General features: G+C 43.5%; 1 protein-coding gene across 1 annotated transcript in view; it reads right to left on the reverse strand.

Annotated features, from left to right (window-relative positions):
- LOC122247513 (uncharacterized) overlaps positions 1 to 20,875 on the reverse strand; it is a 385,131-nt gene that overhangs the window by 85,502 nt on the left and 278,754 nt on the right. The window lies entirely within an intron of this gene.

Raw genomic sequence — 20,875 nt, forward strand, 5'->3', positions numbered from 1 at the left:
GGAGAGAGGGTGAGAGATAGGGAGAGAGGGAGAGGGGGAGAGAGAGGAAGGGAGGACAAGAGGGAGAGAGGATAAGAGGGTGAGAGATAGGGAGAGAGGGTGAGAGATAGGGAGAGAAGGTGAGAGATAGGGAAAAAGGATGAGAGAAAGAAAGAGAGGGGTGATAGAAAGGAAAAGAGGATGAGAGTAAGATAGAGAGGGTGAGGTATAGGGAGAAAGGGATGAGAGATAAGAATGGGAGAGATAGGGAGAGAGGATGAGAGTGAGATATAGGGAGAAAGGGGTGAGAGATAAGGAGAAAAGGAGAGATAGGGAGAAAAGGACAGGCAGGGACAGAAGGAGACAATATGGAATAAAAAAAAAAAACGAAAGCCACAATCATTGTAGTTTATACGTAATATTTTGCCAAAAAAAAAAAAAAAAAAAAAAAAGATCATCACTCCATAATTAACTTCAATACGAACAGGTTGCTTTTAAGAGGAAAGTAATGTGTGTTTTCAAAGGAAGACACTAATCCCGCATGTAAGATTGATCCAGTAAGCTTCACGCAATCCTTTGATATCTTTCCAATCTTTCTTTAATCGGCTGTAATATTCATATGCGGTAAATTCGGTTACGGTAACCTTCTTGGATCAGTTCTATTTCTTTCTCTTTTGTATGGTTATCTTGCTCTCTCTCTATTTTCTTCCCTACCTCCCTCCCTCCCTCCCTCTCTCTCTCTTTCTTTCTCTCTCTGTCTCTCTCTCTCTCCTTCTCTCTCTCTGTCTCTCCCTCTCCTTCCTTCCTTCCCTCCCTCTCTCTCCCTCTCATAATGGAATATCACAAATGACTAAAACTATTCTCTGGGGAATGACGTTTAAAAAAAAATCGAAAACCTCTTCGCATGTTGGACCAGCCAAAGCCCTTGTTAAACATTGACCAAAGAATGGAGGGAGTATCCAAGGTGTTTACCCGAAACTGGGCTCTCTTGCTCGCCTACACACAAGGACCCCCTACACACACACACACACACACACACACACACACACAAAGTGTCTACATGAATGCTCTCTCTCTCTCTTTCTCCGCTCGCTATCCTCCTTGTCCTCTCCCCCCTCTCCTTCTCCTCTTCCTCTCATCCTTCTTCTGCCTCCTCTTCCTCTTTCCCCTACACCACCATCTCCTCCTCATCCTTCTCTACCTCTCCCACTCCCTTCCACCTCTCGTCCTCCTCCACCTCTCCCACTCCCTTCCACCTCTCGTCCTCCTCCTCCACCACCTCTCCCACTCCCTTCCACCTCTCGTCCTCCTCTACCTCCTCCACCTCTCCCACTCCCCTCCACTTCTCGTCCTCCTCCATCTCTCCTCTCATCCACCTCTCCCACTCCACCTCCACCACCTCTCCTCCTCCTCCTCCTCCCATCCACCTCTCCCACCCCTTCTTCCATCCACTCCCCCTCCTCCTCCTCTTCCTTACCCCCCATCCCCACTCCACCCCCCACCCCACCCTCCACCCTCAGGTTCCGGTCCGGCCACCACTATTCTTAAATCCAGCGTGATGCGCCGGCTTTGTCGTTCTGGTGCGCGTAATGCAGAGACGAAATGGAATTCGAACCTTGTCTTGTCTCTTCTTTATTATCGTTCATCTATTTTTATTCTTCTTTTTCTTCTTTTTCTTGCGGTCTCGTGTCTTCCTTTTTCTTTTCTCTTGTTTTATTTTTTCCCCTCTGAATTTCTGACATTCTGAATTGTTCCATTGTGTATTTTGGCAAGCGCTGTGAATATATAGGTATGTATACATACACACGCACCTACACCCACCTACCCACGCCCATACACATACACACACGTTCACACATACATACACACCTATATATCGTAATTAATCTCTACACGGACCTATCCCTCCTCCTTCCTCTCTCCTCGCCCCCTCAATTTCTCCTCTCCTTCCTTCTTCTTCCTCCTCCCCCCCTCCCCACTTTCCCCTTCCCCCCCTAATCACTCCCCGCGACATATCACACGTCCCCATCAGCTGATCGATCACGCGCTCAGCTGATCAACATGGGTCAGCCTCATTATGGTGTCACGTAACCACGGACTCTTACGACTGGTTAAGGCCATCTCCGGATATTGTGATCGAGGCATTATCGTATTAAATGATGATTAGGAATGATCATTATGATGGTGATCGTTATAGCTAAGGTTATAAGGATCGAAATTATTGTCACTTTGATTATTATGGTGGTTAATGGATATAATTGTCATTATTGTTTTTTTTGTTGTTGTTCATGGTGGTGGTGCTGTTATTCCCGTTATGGTGTTGCTGATATTGTTACATTATTACTGTTATTATTGTCAACACCATCATTTCCACCGTATCCAAAACGGAAGCCGCTAAAAAAAACAAAGGAAGAGGAAAGAGAAAAAGAAAGAGAGAAAGAGAGAGAGAGAGAGAGAAAGAAAGAAAAAAAAAACACTTGAAGGAAGAAAAAAAAATCCTGATTTTCTCAAGATGATATATTCCCAGTGTGATTTACGACACCTCATACCCTTCCTTCCTTCCTTTTTTCCCTCCCTCTCTCTCTCTCCTTATACATGCCCTTACCTCTTTCCCCTTCCCCTCCCTCCACATTCTCTCTCTCTCTCTCTCTTCCCCTCCACCTCTTCCCCCTTCCCCTCCCTCCACACATCTCTCTCTCTCTCTCCCCCTCCACCTCTTCCCCCTCCCTCCACCCCTAAGCAGAATAATCAATACAATATCAGATCTACCCCCCTACTACCCTCCCCCCCACCCCCAATCTCCCTCCCGATCATTTCCTTTCCCTCTGCGTCCCTCTCATTACCATACATAATGGAAACTGTACGACACAGACATACGGACGCACATACACGGATAACACTCTCCACATACATACACTCACTGGATTTAATGTCCTTATTCATACTTAACACACTCGACACAGCCATCTACATTTGTACAACATGCTTGACAACACTTAACAAACAAATTCACACTTACAAGACACACTTACCACACTCATCCACATAATCATCCTGCTTATCCCAGCCGTACGCACTTGCACAGCACACTTTAAGCCATCCATCCACACTTGTACAACACACTTAACAAACCCACCCACCCACACTTACACAACACCCTTAACACACACTCACCGCCCACCCCACCCCCTCCACTCTACACACACACATCCACACTAACACAAAACACGTACCACACTTACACATAACACCCTTCACCCCCCTCCCCCACACACACCTCTACACCCAACACACTCACTCTCATCACGAACCCTTTTCCTCCAACCTTTCTTCATAAACTCGATTCCCGGCGCGTTCATTAGTCACAGGGGGGGGGGGGGACAGGGGAACCGTCCGTCGAAGAGGTAATTCTGCTCATAACGATGCGTTCATCTTATCATCATCATCATCATCATTCTTTATTGTTGTTGTCTTCGTCTTCGTCATTAGCATTATCATCATCTTTGTTATTATTGGCATCGTCACCGTCATCATTATAATTATCGTTATCGTCATCATTATCATCTTTGTTATTATTGGCATCGTCATCATTATCATTATCGTTATCATTATTCTTATTGTAGTTATCATTATCATCGCTATTATTATTATTATTATTATTATTATTATTATCATTGTCATCATCATTATCCTTCGAAATACGATTATTCCTATCCTGAATATGCATTTCCTTTTTTCTTTATTTGTTTCTTTCTCTCTCTCTCTCTCGTTCGTTCTTTCTGTCTTTCTTTCTCTCTTTCGCTCTCTCTCTCGTTCGTTCTTTCTGTCTTTCTTTCTCTCTTTCTTTCTTTCTTTGCAACACGAGACGTTAAGGAGGAAAGTGTCTCCTTGTCTGTGTCGTCTTGGAGCTCCGATGACCTTTGTAATTTGCGAAGGAAGATTCCGAAGAGGCGAAGGAGGAGGAGGAGGAGGAGGAGGAAGAGGAGGAGGAGGAGGAGGAAGAGGGAGGAGGAGGAGGAGGAGGAGGAGGAGGAAGAGGGAGGTAGGAAGGTAGGGAGGTAGGAAGGTAGGGAGGAGGAGGAAGAGGGTGGTAAGAAGGTAGGGAGGAGGAGGAGGAGGAGGAGGAGGAGGAGGAAGGTGGGAAGGTGGAGGAAGAAGCAGAGGAAAAGGAGGGAGCGGGAGGTGGGAAGGAAGAGGAAGAAGCAAAAGAAAGGAAGGAGTAAGGAAGAGGAAGAATAATGATAAGACAAAAATTAATGATATGCGAAAAAGAAACAACAAACAATACAAACAACAAAACAAACAAAAAAAAAGTAAACACAACGACGAACAACAAAACATTTAATGCAACAACAACAACAACGAAAATCCACCTAAACAACAAATACACACAGAATCGCACAAACAAACAAACAAACAAAACTGCGTTCGCGGGAATCTCGGAAAAATTACAGCATCAACAGGTCGATGACGTCATATCACGTGACTCTGCCGTCGACCGTCGACTTGCCTAACCAGTCGACTTTAAAAACACGCTTGTAGTGAAAGCTAGCGGGAAAGGCACATTACGTATATGGTTTTTTTCTTTGGGGGGAAAAAAAAAATTTTTTTTATTACCAAAAGTATTAAAGTCTTTTCTATTCTGAATGCTGGATTGTTTATTAATTCGTTCCCTCCATCTTTTTTTCTTTTTTTTAGAAGAAGAAAAGGAAAAATATTGTTACTCTTTTCATAATCGTTCGTGGGTTTCTTTTTTTTAATCTATTTGTTTGTTTGTTTGTTTGTTACCGGCGTATACTGGGTATTTTTTCGATATTGGTTTCGCATCAGCGTTGTGGAAGAAGGAGGGGGAGGGGTAGGGGTAGGGGTAGGGGGAGGGGAGGGAGGAGGGGAGAGGGGAGAGGAGAAAAAAAAATACATATTGCCAATAAATCTTCTCTCCGGTTTTTTAATATCCATATTTCTGGATGAATTCTTAAGAAAAAAAGAAAAACAATTTTATCCGGTGAAGTGAGAATAAAGTTTTTTTTTGTTTTAACCATCATCTTTAACTGGAGAAAAAATAGAAAGAAAAAGAAAATGTGATTAACATAATGCCGCGCCCTGTTTAGCCCCCCCTCCCCTCCCCTCCCCACCACCCGTACCTTCCCCCTCTCCTCAACTCCCCCCCACCCCCACCCCATCCCACCCCCTCGCAACCTCTTGTCTAACTTTTCACCGTTTTCTTCTCTCTTGTTTTACTATCTTTTCTTCTTGATTTTGAATTCGTTTACTCCTCCAACTCCACCACTCCCTTTACCTTTATCTCTACCTTTACCCCCCCCTCCCTTCGCTCCCCCCCCCATTTCTCCCTTCGTCACTACCTTCACCTTCTTCACCCCTTTCCCCCTTCCCTCTACCTCCCCCTCCTCCTCCTCCCCCTCTCCCCCTGGCCGTTAGCGTCTATTAACACGTTTAGAACCCAATAAAGCAATGTGTTACAAGCGTGCGGTTTAACAAGTAAATTACACAACCAACGAAGATAATTTGAAATTCCTTTTTTTTTTTCTTTTCTTTTTTTAGCCTCATAACGTTTCGAACCGACTCCCTTCGTGACAAACATATCTCTTTCTTCCTGTAACATACAATGCTCAATTTAAATGGTTGTTGTATGTGTCTTCCATGCCGTAATTAAACGTGAAAGACTAAAGACGGAGTTAGGAAGAAGGAGGAAGTTGGTGAAAAGGTAATGATAATGAAGATGAAGATGCAACAACAAAAATACTCACAAGAACAATACAAAAAAAAGTAATAATACCGACGAAAACAACAATAATTCAATGCAACAACAACAACAACGAAAATCCACCTAAACAACAAATACACAGAAAACAACAAAAAACCAAACAAAATGAGATCGCGGGAAGGAATCTCGGAAAAATTACAGCATCAACAGGTCGATGACGTCATATCACGTGACTCTGCCGTCGACCGTCGACTTGCCTAACCAGTCGACTTTAAAAACACGCTTGTAGTGAAAGCTAGTGGGAAAGGCACATTACGTATGTTCTTGAATTAATTTCCAAAGTATTAAAGTCTTTTCTATTCTGAATGCTGGATTGTTTATTAATTCGTTCCCTCCATCTTTTTTTCTTTTTTTTAGAAAAAGGAAAGGAAAAAAATATTGTTACTCTTTTCATCATCGTTCGTGGGTTTCTTTTTTTTTTAATCTATTTGTTTGTTTGTTTGTTACCGGCGTATACTGGGTATTTTTTCGATATTGGTTTCGCATCAGCGTTGTGGAAGGAGGGGGAGGGGTAGGGGTAGGGGAGGGAGGAGGGGAGAGGAGAGAGGAGAAAAAACTAATATCGAACATAAATATCTCTCCGGTTTTTTAATATCATAATTTCAGGAAGATTCTTAGACAAACAGTAAACAATTTTTATCGGTGCAGTGAGAATAAGTTATTTTTTTTTTGTTATTCCATCATCTTTACCCCGGAGAAAATTAGAAGAAAAAAGAAATGTGATTAAAACATAATGCCGCGCCTGTTTTAGACCCCCTCCACCTCCATCCCCACCACCCGATACTTCCCCTTCTCAACTCCCCCCCACCCCCCACCATCCAACCCCCTCGCAACCTCTTGTTACACTTTTCACAGTTTTCATTCTCTCGAGTTTTAACTATCTTTCTTTATGATTTTTAATTTCGTTGTACTCCTTCCTCAAATCCCACTCCCTGCTCAAACCTCCTTTTACTTAACTCTACCTATACCCCCCCCCCCTCCCCTCGCTCCCATTTCTCCCTTCGTCATACCTTCAACCTTCTTTCCCCTTATCCCTTCCATCCTACCACCCCCCCTCCTCCTCTCACTTCCCCCCATGGGCCGTTAGCGTCTATTAACACGTTTAGAACCCAATAAAGCAATGTGTTACAAGCGTGCGGTTTAACAAGTAAATTACACAACCAACGAAGATAATTTGAAATTCCTTTTTTTTCTTTCTTTCTTTTTTTAGCCTCGTAACGTTTCCAACCGCCTCCCTTCGTGACAAACATATCTCTTTCTTCCTGTAACATACAATGCTCAATTTAAATGGTTAGTTGTTGTATTCCATCGCCTGTTAATTAAACGATGAAAGAAAGTAAGAAAAAAAATAAACAAACGTAATTGAAATCGTAATACGCACTAACACACACACACACACACACACACACACACACACACACACACACACACACACACACACACACACACACACACACACACACACACACACACACACACACACACACGTCTGACAAACGACCATTTCTAAAAGTGAATTGGTAGTTATTGGTAGTTATTAAAAGTTTGAAAGATGAAAAAAAAAATGAAAAAAAAAAAAACGGAACCGAACTCGTAACACACACATCCCACAGACAATTCCTCAAACTAAACTGTTATTCATTGGATCCATCGGTTAATAACGGACCGCAAAAAAAAAAAAAAAAAAAAAAAAAAAAAAAAAAAAAAAAAAAACGAAACAAGCACTTCCCAAACAAACTATTATCGATCTCTTTGGATGATCACACGAAGCCGCCTGGTGATTGTTTCGAAAAAGGTAATGGAGCGGAAGAATGATAAATTTTCTGCGGCTGTCAATTGCATTTGCCATTTGCATTTCTCCCGGGGCGTGTCTGTCGGCAGTGTAAGAGTTCTAGGTATTTTGACACTTTTGGAAATGATGTGAGGGGGGCCTTTCTCTCTCTCTCTCTCTCTCTCTCTCTCTCTCTCTCTCTCTCTCTCTCTCTCCTCTCTCTCTCTCTATATATATATGTATGTATACATCTTGTTTTTGTTTTTACTTTGGATAAATGTATTTTTTTCCTTTCTTTTTCCTTTGTTCAACCGTACAGATTCTCTCTCACCACAAACGAAATTCTAATCATCATCATTACTGTAATCCTTCTCATCATCATAACTCCTAATACCATTTAACTTCATAACAAATAACGAAAGTCTCTAAACTTCCCCCTCTGGCGATAAGAAAGATAAACACTGGGGGGGAGGGGGAGGGGGAGGGGCGGCGGTTGGAATTTCGTGCGAGTCAACAGGAAAAATGTGCCGTTTCTTTTCCGTTTTTTTTTTTTTTTTGAGAAATCGCAATGATTATTATCACTCGACAATTCCGCAATTCTCCGTGCAACAGAGCGGGTTGAGACCTCGCTCTTGAAGGTCAAACGTTGCACTTGCAATGTACTGAAAGGCCTGATTAATTAATTCGAATCTGTGATGTATTGCTTGCGTTTTTTCCTGTTGCCATTATCAGAAGGAAATGCATAGATGATGACGATGACGATGACCCAAAATAACGAAAATACCACGAATAAAACAACACTAAACAACAGAGCGATAAGTAAACAATGCCACACGAATAACATATCCAATAGTAACACGAATGACGAGTGTTAACACACGAATAACAAGAACTAACGATAACAATCACACAGCCAATGGACCTCAGTTGATAACGACATTACTGAATTACATAACTAAACAACGCCAAAGGCAGACCCAAGGAAGTGCCATCGGTCAGCCCGTGCATGGCGTGGGGAAAGAGCAGGGAACAAAATACAAATTGGAATTCTATAATCAATTGAGAGCTTCTCGTAGATCTGTTGAGTGTCCCTGTCACGCACTTGGCAATTACTCTCTCTCTCTCTTTCTCTTTCTCCTTCTCTCTCTCTCTCTATCTATCTATCTCCCTTTCTCTCTCTCTCTCTCTCTCTCTCTCTCTCTCTCTCTCTCTCTCTCTCTCTCTCTCTCTCTCTCTCTCTCTCTCTCTCTCTCTCTCTCTCTCTCACAAGAGACAACCTTTGAGCTAAACAAAATACATTTGATACAAGAATATGCGACTTTAAAAAAAAATCGGTCATTTTGAAATATGAGTTCAGTGGAGGAATACTCATGCATATGTAAGCTTTCATTACAAGCACAAGCTTTCGGATAAGTTATACGCGCACGCACGTATACCAATATTCAAATATTTCTTTTTTGTTTCTTTTCGTTGTGTTTCTATTGACACTTAAAGGGAGTCCGGTTCTTCCGTTGATCAGGTGAGAGTAAGAAAGACTTCTCGACACTTCCGTTTATCATCCTTTCTCTCTCTCTCTTTCTTTATCAACCACCTTCTATTCCCTTCTCCGTATCAAAACCCAAACCATATGGCACTTCAATCTACATCATTTTTTTATCATCATTCCTTTTTTTCCTCTAGTTTCGTCTTACACTTTTTTTCTTTTTTTTTCCATTCCTTCTTCTCACACTCCACTTAATAGATTTTTCCGCCTCCGTTGGTCCGGTTCGTTCCATTCGATGCTTCGTAGACCCGTATTTTCCGGTCTGGCACTCGCGGGGTCGGTCCTGTGACGTGTAAGGTCGTGTCAGGTCACATACTTTGCGAGGGAGATGGGATCCATGGTCGGGTTTTTATAAGATCTCTCTCGGCACCAGAATAATCTCGATTAACGTTATATATAAATATATATAAAAAAGGCGAAGTGAAAATAGACTTGTTAATCCACAGAAAATGAAATAATCAAAGTCTATCAATCTATTAATGATAAAAAAATAAGAATAATAAAAAAATACTAATATATATATATATATATATATATATATATATATATATATATATATAAAAGCTAAACTCGGCACTCGAAACTAAGAAGCGTGAGAGAAGGGGAAAAGTCTGGCACTGACCCGAACCGCCCTCAAGCCAGCTAGCTCACTCACTCACTCGCTTGCTCGCTCGGTCGCTCGCTCTCTCTCACTCTCTCTCGTCCGCGCCGGGAGTGCCACGGCCTGGCACCGAGACTCACCGCGGCTGCCGTATGACTGACCCGAACGCAGGAGCCTAGCCAGGGACATGGCACTCTCAGAGGGGAGGGAGGGAGGGAGGGGGAAGGGCGGAAGGGGGTGGAGGGGGCGCATGCATTCGTGAGACATTCATCAGTAGGTTATTTCCGATGGCCTGTCTTTGCGTGGAGGGTGATTGTAGGATTGCGTGTGCGTGCGTGCGTGTCGGCTTGGGTGTGGGTGTGGGTGTGTGTGGAAGGGGAGGAAAGTTGTTTGGGTTCGGGTGTGTGTGGGGGTATTATCATAGTGTACTTAGAGATGGTAAATGTGATATCGAAACAATACACGCACGCAAGCACACACACACACACACACACACACACACACACACACACACACACAACCACCCAACCAAACCCATCCAAACAAAAAAAAAGACAAACAAATAACAAACCCGAGACAAAACAACAAAACAAACAAACAAGAATAACAACAAAGAACCAAAGAACCTCTCCTGTGGTTACAAGAGGAGAGGACACACGGTGAAGCTACCATGTTCGATAATGTGGCGTAATGGCATATAATGGTATTCTCACCGCCATCCTTTTCCATGAGGGGGAGGGGAGGTGGGGGTGGGAGGTGGAAGGCAGGAGGGAGGGTGAGAGAAGGGTAATATTTTGCATGTGGATTGTTTGTTTGTTTGTTTTTAACGAAGGTAGGTGTGTGTGTGTATGTAGGATCAGGTTCAGATCAAGCTTATTATGGGTTTGTACTTTCTTCAATGCCGATTAAAACAAGAAACGAAAGAGAGAGAGAGAGAGAGAGAGAGAGAGAGAGAGAGAGAGACAGACAAACAGCCAGAGAAAGAGAGAAAGCGAAAGAGCGAAAGAGAGAGAGAGAGAGCGAGAGACGGACAATTCCCCCAAGTCACGGCATCACGTGAGGAAAAAGTAGATTACCGAACACCAGAGAAGGAGAGAAGGGCAAATGCTCCATGAGGATGCGACATCTCCCTAGCTTCCTCGCCAACCCCTTATCCCCTTTCACCCCCCCCCCCATCTCTCTCTCCATTCATTTCCCCATTCCCCTTCACCCCTATCTCCCCTCCCTCTTTATCTCCCCAGCCCCTACTTCCTCCTTCTCCCTTATTCCCCCTCACCTTTATCTCCCTAGGCCCCTCTTCCCCCTTCACTCCCCTATTCTTCTTCACCCCATCCCCCTTCCCCCTTCACTTTTATCTCCCCATTCCCCTTCACCTTCATCTCCCCAGCCCCCTCCCCCTTCACACCTCCCCTACCCCCCGTCCCCCTTCACACCTCCCCAGCCCCCTCTTCCCCCTTCACTCCTCCATTCCCCTTCACCTTCACCCCTCTCCCTTCCAGGCCCCGCCCTCTCCCCCTACCCCCCCTAGTATAGTGCATTCACGTCCCTAATAACATCCTCCCTTTCATCTGACAGTGACACATTGTTACTCCGGACCAGAATACCATCAAGAAATGAGTGAAGTGACGTTACCTCACACATGTCATTCACACTGCCGACTTGACTGCCCTTGCCATGACGAGCAAGATCGAATGCAACCCTGGCTTTTCAGTTCAAAAAAGAAAAAAAAAATTAAAAAAAGAGAAAAAAAGGAGAGAGAAAAAAATAATTGCCAAAAGCCGTAATCATTTCATTTACTTTACTTCTCTTTGGTGAAAATAAATAAATAAATACATAAATAAAAAAAATAAAAAAATGAGACATTAACTATTAAATTACTGTTGAAAAAAAAGAAAGAAAAAGAAAAAAGAAAAGAAGAAAAAAAAACATTGCCAGAAGCCGTAAACATTTCATTTACTTTACTTCTCTTTGGTGAAAATAAATAAATAAATACATAAATAAAAAAAATAAAAAAATAGAGACATTAACTACTGAAATACTTAGATACACCGGACTTCAAAATTCAGAGATTCCTGAATCGACTGAAACTTTCCATCTCCTGAAGGCGGATGGATGATGGGGGGAGGGGGAAGGGAAGGGGAGGGGAAGGGGAAAGGGGATAGGATGGGGGTGGAGGGATGGATGGAACGGCACGCGGTCAGTTTTGAGTGCCTTGGGGATATTACAGTGCACACGTGAGCCAACTTTTCCTCTCAAATGTATCAGTGTTGTATCTATTTAACAACTACATTATCCTCTTTAATTAACCTACGCATTTTATTGATACCGATAACACTAATGGCGATAATGATGATGATGATAATCACTGATAAAACATGGCAGTGGATGAAGGGGCGTGGAAGAAACGTGGGATAAATCACTATTGGTTTGGGTATATCCGTTTATTTTTTTCGATTTCTTGTCAACATAAGCGTCATGGTCATTGTAAAGCTATTTTTGTTCATCTCCCTCTCCCCTTCTTACTCTTTCTCCCCGGCTCTCACTCGCTCTATTCTCTCTCTCTCTCTCTCTCTCTCTCTCTCTCTCTCTCTCTCTCTCTCTCTCTCTCTCTCTCTCTCTCTCTCTCTCTCTCTCTCTCCGCCCTTTTTAAAAAAAAATCTTATCTCCAATCTTCCATTCCTGTTATTTTCTTCATTTTCTTTCTTCCCTCATTTATGTATTTATTTGTTTCACTCCTTCTCGTCTTCCTTTGTCCTTCGCCCAAGCCACATTTTCTAACTCCGCCGATGAGTATCAACTATTATGCTAATTTCTTTGTTCAAGATTTATCCTTCTATTGCGTTGGGATAATGTATGTGTCGGCACGGACTCCCTTTCCTCTCTCTCACTCTCTCATCCTCTCATTCTCTTTGCCTCTCTCTCTCTCTCTCTCTCTCTCTCTCTCTCTCTCTCTCTCTCTCTCTCTCTCTCTCTCTCTCTCTCTCTCTCTCTCTCTCTCTCTCTCTCTCTCTCTCTCTCTCTCTCTCTCTCTCTCTCTCTCTCTCTCTCTCTCTCTCTCTCCTTTCATCTTCAATTCACCTCTAGCCACCTTGTCTATCCCCTCTACCCCCTCTACTCCCTCTATCCACACGATCCTCCCCTCTCTCCCCCTCCCCCTGCCCTTTATCCACGACCCTCCTCCTCCTCCTCTCTCCCCCTCCCCCCTCTCCCCATATCCAAACCCCATTTTTCTACTCCCTTTGAACAATCAGGTCGGCTGCAATCAGGTCTCGTCCGCCCTCTGTCTACGGCACATGGGGTCCAGAGTGCCGTGTCGCTGCCGGGCATGAGATACGGCACGCGTCAAGGGAAGGGGGGGAAGGGGAGGGGAGGGTAGGAGAGGGTAGGAGAGGGAAGCAGGGGAAGGGGGAAAGGGAGGAGGAGCAAGGGAAGTAAGGGGAGGGGAGGGTAGGAGAGGGAAGGGGGTAGAGAGGAAAGGGAGTAAACAGGGGATGGGAGGAGAGGAACAGGAATAAACAGGGGAGGGGAGGGGAGGAGAGGAAGGGGAGTAAGGAGGGGAGGGGAGGGGAGGGGAGTGAGCAGGGTAGGGGAGGGGAGTCTTAAAGGGGCAAAACGCAAGTCGAATTGCGGAAGGGAAGGGGAGAGGAGGGAGGGAGAGAATGAAGAAGAGATGGAGAGGAGAGGAGGGAAGCGAAGGCTAGAAAATAAAAAAAGGTGGCAAAAACGTTTATGGAAATTTAATGTCACTCATTCCTGTTATAAAAAAAACTCTCTAAAATCTAAACAAAACAAATAAATTTCAACTAATTTTATTCTGACGCGAATTTCTTAAAAACAAGCGAAGTTCAATTAGTCGTTTCCCCCCTCTCCCCTAAAAGTAGAAGAGGAGAAAGAGAGAGAGAGAGAGAGAGAGAGAGAGAGAGAGAGAGAGAGAGAGAGAGAGAGAGAGAGAGAGAGAGAGAGAGAGAGAGAGAGAGAGAGAGAGAAAGAGAGAGAAAGAGAGAGAGAGAGAGAGAAGGAGATAGGTAGAGAGAGAGAAGGAGATAGGTAGAGAGAGAGGGAGGGAGAGGGAAAAGATTAGAGGGACAGAGAGAGAGAGAGAAGGATATAGATAGATAGATAGAGAGAGAAGGATATAGATAGATAGATAGAGAGAGAGAGAGAAGGATATAGATAGATAGATAGAGAGACAGAGAGAGAGAGAAAAGAGAGAGACAGCGCACCGTCACCCCTCACGGCTGCGAGCGACGGCGGAGCGACCGGCTGGCTGGCTGGCTGGCTGTCGGCACCGCTCACGTGACCAACGGTAGTCATTGTTATGGCGAAGCCGTGAGCACACCACACTGACACTAACGGTGAAATCACTGTAAAATCACTGTTGCTTTGCTCGGGGTTTCACTGTTGAAGTTGGTGTGGTGCTGTGGTCACTGTTGGCGTTGGTTGTGACTTTCTTTGCCGATGGTGTGGTGAGGTGGTGATTGCACTGTTGCAGTGGGTGTGGTGAGGGCGTGATTTCACTGTTCTGTTCGTGTCGGTATGGTGAGCGCGTGACTGCACTGTGAATGTTGGAATGAGTGGGTGAGCTTGTGGGGAGCTTTCTTGTTAAAGCTCTCCCTTGCCTTTTTATATTTCGATTTTATTTCAAAAAAAAAAAAAAGGTATTCGTTTTATGCCACTGTGTGTGTGTGAGTGCGTGTATGACCATTAATAACCACATCACTTAATTCCTAACCAAATACCTTCAAAATCTCTCTACCCCTTTCCCTCCCTCCCACCTCCCCTCCCCCCCCAACCCCATGACCCCCCCACACAACCATAACAATCCGCAGCGCCACGGGAGCGTAGCGGCGGTCGACCACACTATACTCGGCCAGTCAGTCAGTCAGTCTCCTCCCCCTCCCCCCTCTCCCTCCCCTCCTTCCCTCCTCCCTCATCCTTCGAAGCTCACTATGTTACCAGGAGCTTCTTAGAGCCCGACGGAATGTAATCATTATCATATTTACTTAAACAAAAAAACACGGAGGAGAGTTACAATAACCTACATATTTGCTCTGGTGGAGTTACCCGGATGAGCGGGTGTTTGAAATTCGCGGATTTTTTTTTTCTTATCGATGAAAATGGTTCGGATATCGACTCTTGAGCGTAACGCATAACGCATAATTATGATTAAATAATAATAATAATGATAATAAATATAATAATAATAATAATAATAATAATAATAAATATTAACAATAATGATGATTGTGGTTGCAGTGATGGTGATGATGGTGATGATGATGATGATAACAACAATAATTAAAAAAAACACTTCTTAAACCATATTTTTCCATACCCAACATGTTTCAACAAAATATTACCTATAAATCGAAAACATACGCGATTATTACAAAAAATAAAAATAAAGAAAGAAAGAAAGAATAAAAAAAATAGAACAAACATATATTAAAACCCCTATTTTTCTTAAACAGCAAGAAATAACAATTTGTTAAATCCTTCTAAAAAAAAAAAAAAGAGTCGTTAACAAACTCCTATCGAATCTCCAACAGGTGATTTAGCGCATAATACAACATAATAAACATTTTATCGCTGCCTACAACGCGACACTATAATAAAAAAATAAAAAAAATCTCGCCATTTATATAACTTCCGAAATATTATTATCGTTGCGGAGACCAGCGGTTGAGTGGCTTTACATGATCATTTGCATTCGTCGCATAGCTGGTCGTATCCCCACCCCCTCCCTCCCCTCCTCCCTCTATCCTTCCCTTTCCTCGTGCCCATATCCCCCCTCCCTCCCCTCCCTTATCCCTATTCTCTCCTCACCTCACCTCTCCGCTCCTATCCCAATTCTCTCCCCCTTCCCTTATTCCCATTCTCTCTTCACCTCTCCGCTCCTATACCCATCCTCTCCCCTTTCCCTTATTCCCATTCTCTCTTCACCTCTCCGCTCCTATCCCCATTCGCTCCCCCATCCCTCACCTATTCCTATTCTCTCCCTCTTCCCTATCCCTATCCCCATCTTCTCTCCCTCCCCTCCATTCCCCTATCCTCTCTCCCCTTCCCTTATCCCCATTCTCTCCCCCACCCCACACCTATTCCTATTCTCTCCCTCTTCCCTACCCCTATCCCCATCTTTCTCTCCCTCCCCTCCACTCCCCTATCCTCTCTCTCTCTTCTCTCATGATGACTGTCACCTTCCAGGATGCTGGCGATGTCGGATGCTGCGAGTTGAAACGTTATGATGTCAGATGATGCAATATTCCTCTCTGCTCTTCCATCCCTTCCCCTCCTCACCGCATGCTATCCGATAAAATACGTACGATATTAAATCAGAGTCACACACATACATACACACACACACACACACACACACATACGAGCTAATGTCCACCTCTTTTGAATTTTGCCTCCATGATTTTTACAATTCCCTTTCTCAAACGAACTCAAACCTCCAATGCAATCTCACACGAAGATGCCCGGCACCACGCAGGCACGATGCCACTGAGCAACTCCCCCACCCCCCTTTACCTATAGAAAAAACACGTCACTATACCAAATAAAAAAAAAAATAATAATAATCAAAATAACAGTTACACAAACGACGTACCACACACCGATATAACGCGTTACGAACTGGATCGCAGGAGAGACTAACAGGCATAACACACCCCATCCCCCCCTCTCCCCCCTCTAGAACATCCGGCACCTGTGGCACAGAAGAAATCAGAGAGGATGCCTCCAACGAATTTATTTACATTCCATTAACTAAAACTAAAAAAATAATGAGTTACAGCCTACCTTAAACTAACATTAAAACCCCCACAAAACAGTTAACATTTCTAAGATTAAAAAGACACTGTTATGATGTCTGTGAGGCATAATAATTAATTACGTTTATTTTTGCGATAAAGTAATAAGGTTTAGTGCATATCGTTATGTGTGCATCCGGTCAGGTGGAAGATTCTGATAACAGATCCGGTTTTTTTTAGTCGGTGGATTTAACACTAAGGTATGAATGTGCTTACACACGCGCACACGCACACGCACACGCACACCTATGTATATATATATATATATATATATATATATATATATATATATATATATATATATATATAAACATATACATATATATGGGTATATTTGTGTATGTCTGTCTGTACAACAACAAAAATGATAAGTATGAGAACAATGATAATGATAATAATGACTATGATAGCAATTATAATCATAATAGTAATAATAACGATAATGAAAATAATAATAATAACAATGTGAACCATAATAAATATAGTAGCCATAATAACATATAGAAAATGACAATTCATGAAGAAACACGACATAGAAACTAAAACAACCCCAATGTCACCCTTCCATAAGGTTCACGAAAGGTTTATGAAAGGGGCTGGCCCAATGTAACACGAAACTCGCCCTTATTCGCATGACTCGTAAGGATTAGAACGCTTCAGGCACTGTTTGCCTTGAGAGGGGGGGGGGGACTGGGGAGTGGAGGAGCATGGGGGGGAGGGTAAGGGAGGGAAGGGTAAGGGCTAGGGGATAGGAGTGGAGGTGATGGAAGGGGAGAGGGGGGTGGAGACAGGGGGAGAAGGAGGGAGGAAAGAGGAGAAGGCAAGAGAGGGAGAGGAGAGAAGGGAAGGAATAGGGGAAGAGAGGGAGAGAAGGAAAGAGAAAAGAAAAGAAAAGATAAGAGAGGAGAGGAGAAAAGTGAGACGAGAAGAGGAGGGTAGAGCGAGAGAGGAAGAGAGGGAGACAGGAAGAAAAATCACTAAATACCTTTGCGAGGACAGAGATTAATTCCTGCTCGGCCTCTTGGAAGGTCTTGAATTGGGGAGAAGGAGGGGAGGAGAGGGGAGGAAGAGAGAGAGGAAAGGGGAGGAGAGGGGAGGAAGTAAGGGAGGAGAGGGGAGGAAGTAAGGGAGGAGAGGGGAGGAAGAGAGAAAGGAAAGGGGAGGATGGGAGGGAGGGAGGAGAGGGGAGGAAGAGAGAGAGGAAAGAGGAGGAGAGGGGAGGAAGTAAGGGAGGAAAGGGGGGGAAGGAAGGGAGGGAGGGAGGGGGGCGGAAGGAATGGAGGGAGGGAGGGGAGGAAGAGAGAGAGGAAAGAGATAAGAGAGAAATCGACAAGGAAGGGAGATAGATGGCTGGATGTAGGAGAGAGAGAGAGAGAGAGAGAGAGAGAGAGAGAGAGAGAGAGAGAGAGAAATAGAACTGAACCAAATTAGCATACGAAAAAGAAAAAAAAACGAACAAAGAAACAAAGACTCAATCCTCCGAAAATCACATAGGTAATTAATATCAAGCACCACCCCATATGACCTCACTAATGACCCATAATGACCCCTGTAACTATGCATATACGGGATGGCGATAAAACACCATTAGCTAATGATATAAAACTCATTACTGTCATTAGCTGATAAGATTACCAAATGAACCTTCCTGCCACACAATTGGTTCCCTGACAATTGCGTTTGTTATCTGTTCACGAAGCAATGCTAAATGAATTGTAAAAAAATGTAAACAGGCACAAAGTAAAAGGCTATTCATATTCTGCACATAATCAGAATATCAATAAAAAAAACGCACCTGTAAAAAAAAAAAAAAAAAAAAAAAAAAAAAAAAAATATATATATATATATATATATATATATATATATATATATATATATATATATATAAATATATATATAATCCAATCATTCAAGATCTCATAAAATTATGAAATAAAATATCTAAACCTTTTTTTAGAGCACAGATCGACTCTACATCAATATCTAACATATATATATATATATATATATATATATATATATATATATATATATATTATATACGTATATATATATAATGAATCAAAGTAATCCTTATCCTCAAACTGCTTTAGGACGAAAGAAACGAAATTTTTAATTTTTTAAAAAAGTTTACGACCGTTAAAAAAATATAACTGTCACGTATGTCTAAATTTCAAAACGAAATTTCTCTTCCTTTATTTTTACGAACTGCGTAGATGCTAGATAATGATATAGCGGAAAGGGGATGTGTAAGGATAAAAATGCTGTAGATAATATTAAAGCGAAGTGGGAGTTTAAAGTGAATGATGGAATGATTATAAAAAATATATATATATGATTGAAAAAAGTGACAAATAGCCATAACAAAAAAAAAAAAAAATAGTGAAAAACAAGTAAAGACAACAAAATAACGTATAAAACAAACACGAGAAACAAGACTTAAAAAGAAACCAAATAAAAACAAGAACAAAAAACAAAAAACAAACACTAATCAGAACAGGAAATAAAAACACCTTAGGACTGAACAAGCAAGCTACTGGGAGTGTCTCCTTAAGGTAGGGTGCTTTACCTGAAGAACCTGGATGAAGAGAGGGAGGGGGAGGGGGAGGAGGAGGAGGAGGAGAGAGGAAGAGAGGATGAGGAGGAGGGGAGAGGGAGGGGAGGAGGGGATGAGGAGGAGGGGAGAAGGAGAGAGAGGAAGAGAGGAGGAGGAGGAGAGGAGGGGGAGGAGGAGAGGAGGAGAGAGAGGAAGAGAGGAGGGGGAGGAGGAGGAGAGAGAGGAAGAGAGGAGGGGGAGGAGGAGAGGGAGGGGATGAGGAGGAGGGGAGGAGGAGAGAGAGGAAGAGAGGAGAGGGAGGAGGAGAGGGAGGGGAGGAGAAGAGGGTGATGATGATGATGAGGAGGAGGAAGAGGAGGTGGAGGAGGGAGGATGTGGAGAGAGGAAGGGAGGAGAGAGGGGGAGGGGGGGAGGGTGAGTGGAGAAGAGAGGTGGGGAGTTTAAGAGGGAGGGAGGAAGAGGGGGAAAGAGGGTGAAATTGGGAGTTTAAGAGACAGGAAGGAGCGAGAACGAAGTGTGTGTGTGTGTCCGTGTGCTTGCAGAGAGAGAGAGAGAGAGAGAGAGAGAGAGAGAGAGAGAGAGAGAGAGAGAGAGAGAGAGAGACAGGCAGAGATAGAGACAGAGAGAGTTTCAGAGAGAGAGAGAGAGAGAGAAAAATAAAAAAACAAAGAGAAAGACAGCGATAGCAGAAACACCGAGCACGCACCCCCTCCCCCAACCCACCCCACCCCACCCCCTCCACCCCACCCCACACCACCCCCTCCCAGTCTTTGTCCCGAGACCCTCGCGTAGCGCGCGGGGAAACAGCAAAGACGGTGATTCATACACACTAATGTCGCCGCAACAGAGAGAGAGAAGTTTCTGGTTCTTTCCACGTGATTCCAAGGTCATTTCCCATGAGAGGGGGAGGGAGGGAAGGAGGGAAGGGGTAGAGGGGGGAAGGAGGGGGAAGGGGGAAGTAGGAGAGGTTGGCGTCGGTTGGTGTAGGGGGAGCGGGGAGGGGGGGAGGGGGGGAACAGATAGGAGAAGCGTGGAGGTGGGAGAGGTTAGCAGTGAGAGAGAGAGAGAGAGAGAGAGAGAGAGAGAGAGAGAGAGAGAGAGAGAGAGAGAGAGAGAGAAGCAGAGAGAGAAAGAAAGAGAAACAGAGAGACCAAAGAAATAACAGAAAATCACGCGAATAAACAACACAGACAACAACAGCACCAAAAAATCAGAAACCAGAAAGACAAAAAAAACAGAAAACAAAGGAAAGCAAAGACAAAGTAAAAAAAAAAAAAGAAAAAAAAAACAGTACACATATTTGACACAACACATTCGCTAAGTTTCAACACCCAGAACCGGTCAGCCCACAGCCACCGCCGATAAGAGACGAGATAGCGGGCGCGGGCGTGTTAAAGTGCTGAAGACATCCCAAGAAGAGATGGGACGAGGACAAAGGAAGAGATAAAGGCAGAACAACTCATCCCCCACCCCCCACCCCCCACCCCCCAAAAAAAAAGAATAAGAAAGAAAGAAAAAATGAAAACGAAAACAAGAATAAATCATGAAAGAGAAAAAGACCAGAACGATTTACAAAACACGTGGAAATAACGTGATGGAAAACAAAGATTACAATAACAACAGTAAAGACATTCCTTCAACTCTATCGACTCTCTAAAGAAAAATAAGAACGGTTTCTGCGCATACATACATACACATACACACACACACACACACACACACACACACACACACACACACACACACACACACACACATCACTTGCACCACGCACGGAAAACAACCCTTGAGATGAACAACACGCTGCCGATTTCATAACAACAGATG

The sequence above is a fragment of the Penaeus japonicus genome, unplaced genomic scaffold, assembly GCF_977035675.1.
Source record: "Penaeus japonicus unplaced genomic scaffold, GWHDUDI00000001_assembly GWHDUDI00000009, whole genome shotgun sequence".
In the NCBI taxonomy this organism is placed as follows: Eukaryota; Metazoa; Arthropoda; class Malacostraca; order Decapoda; family Penaeidae; genus Penaeus; species Penaeus japonicus.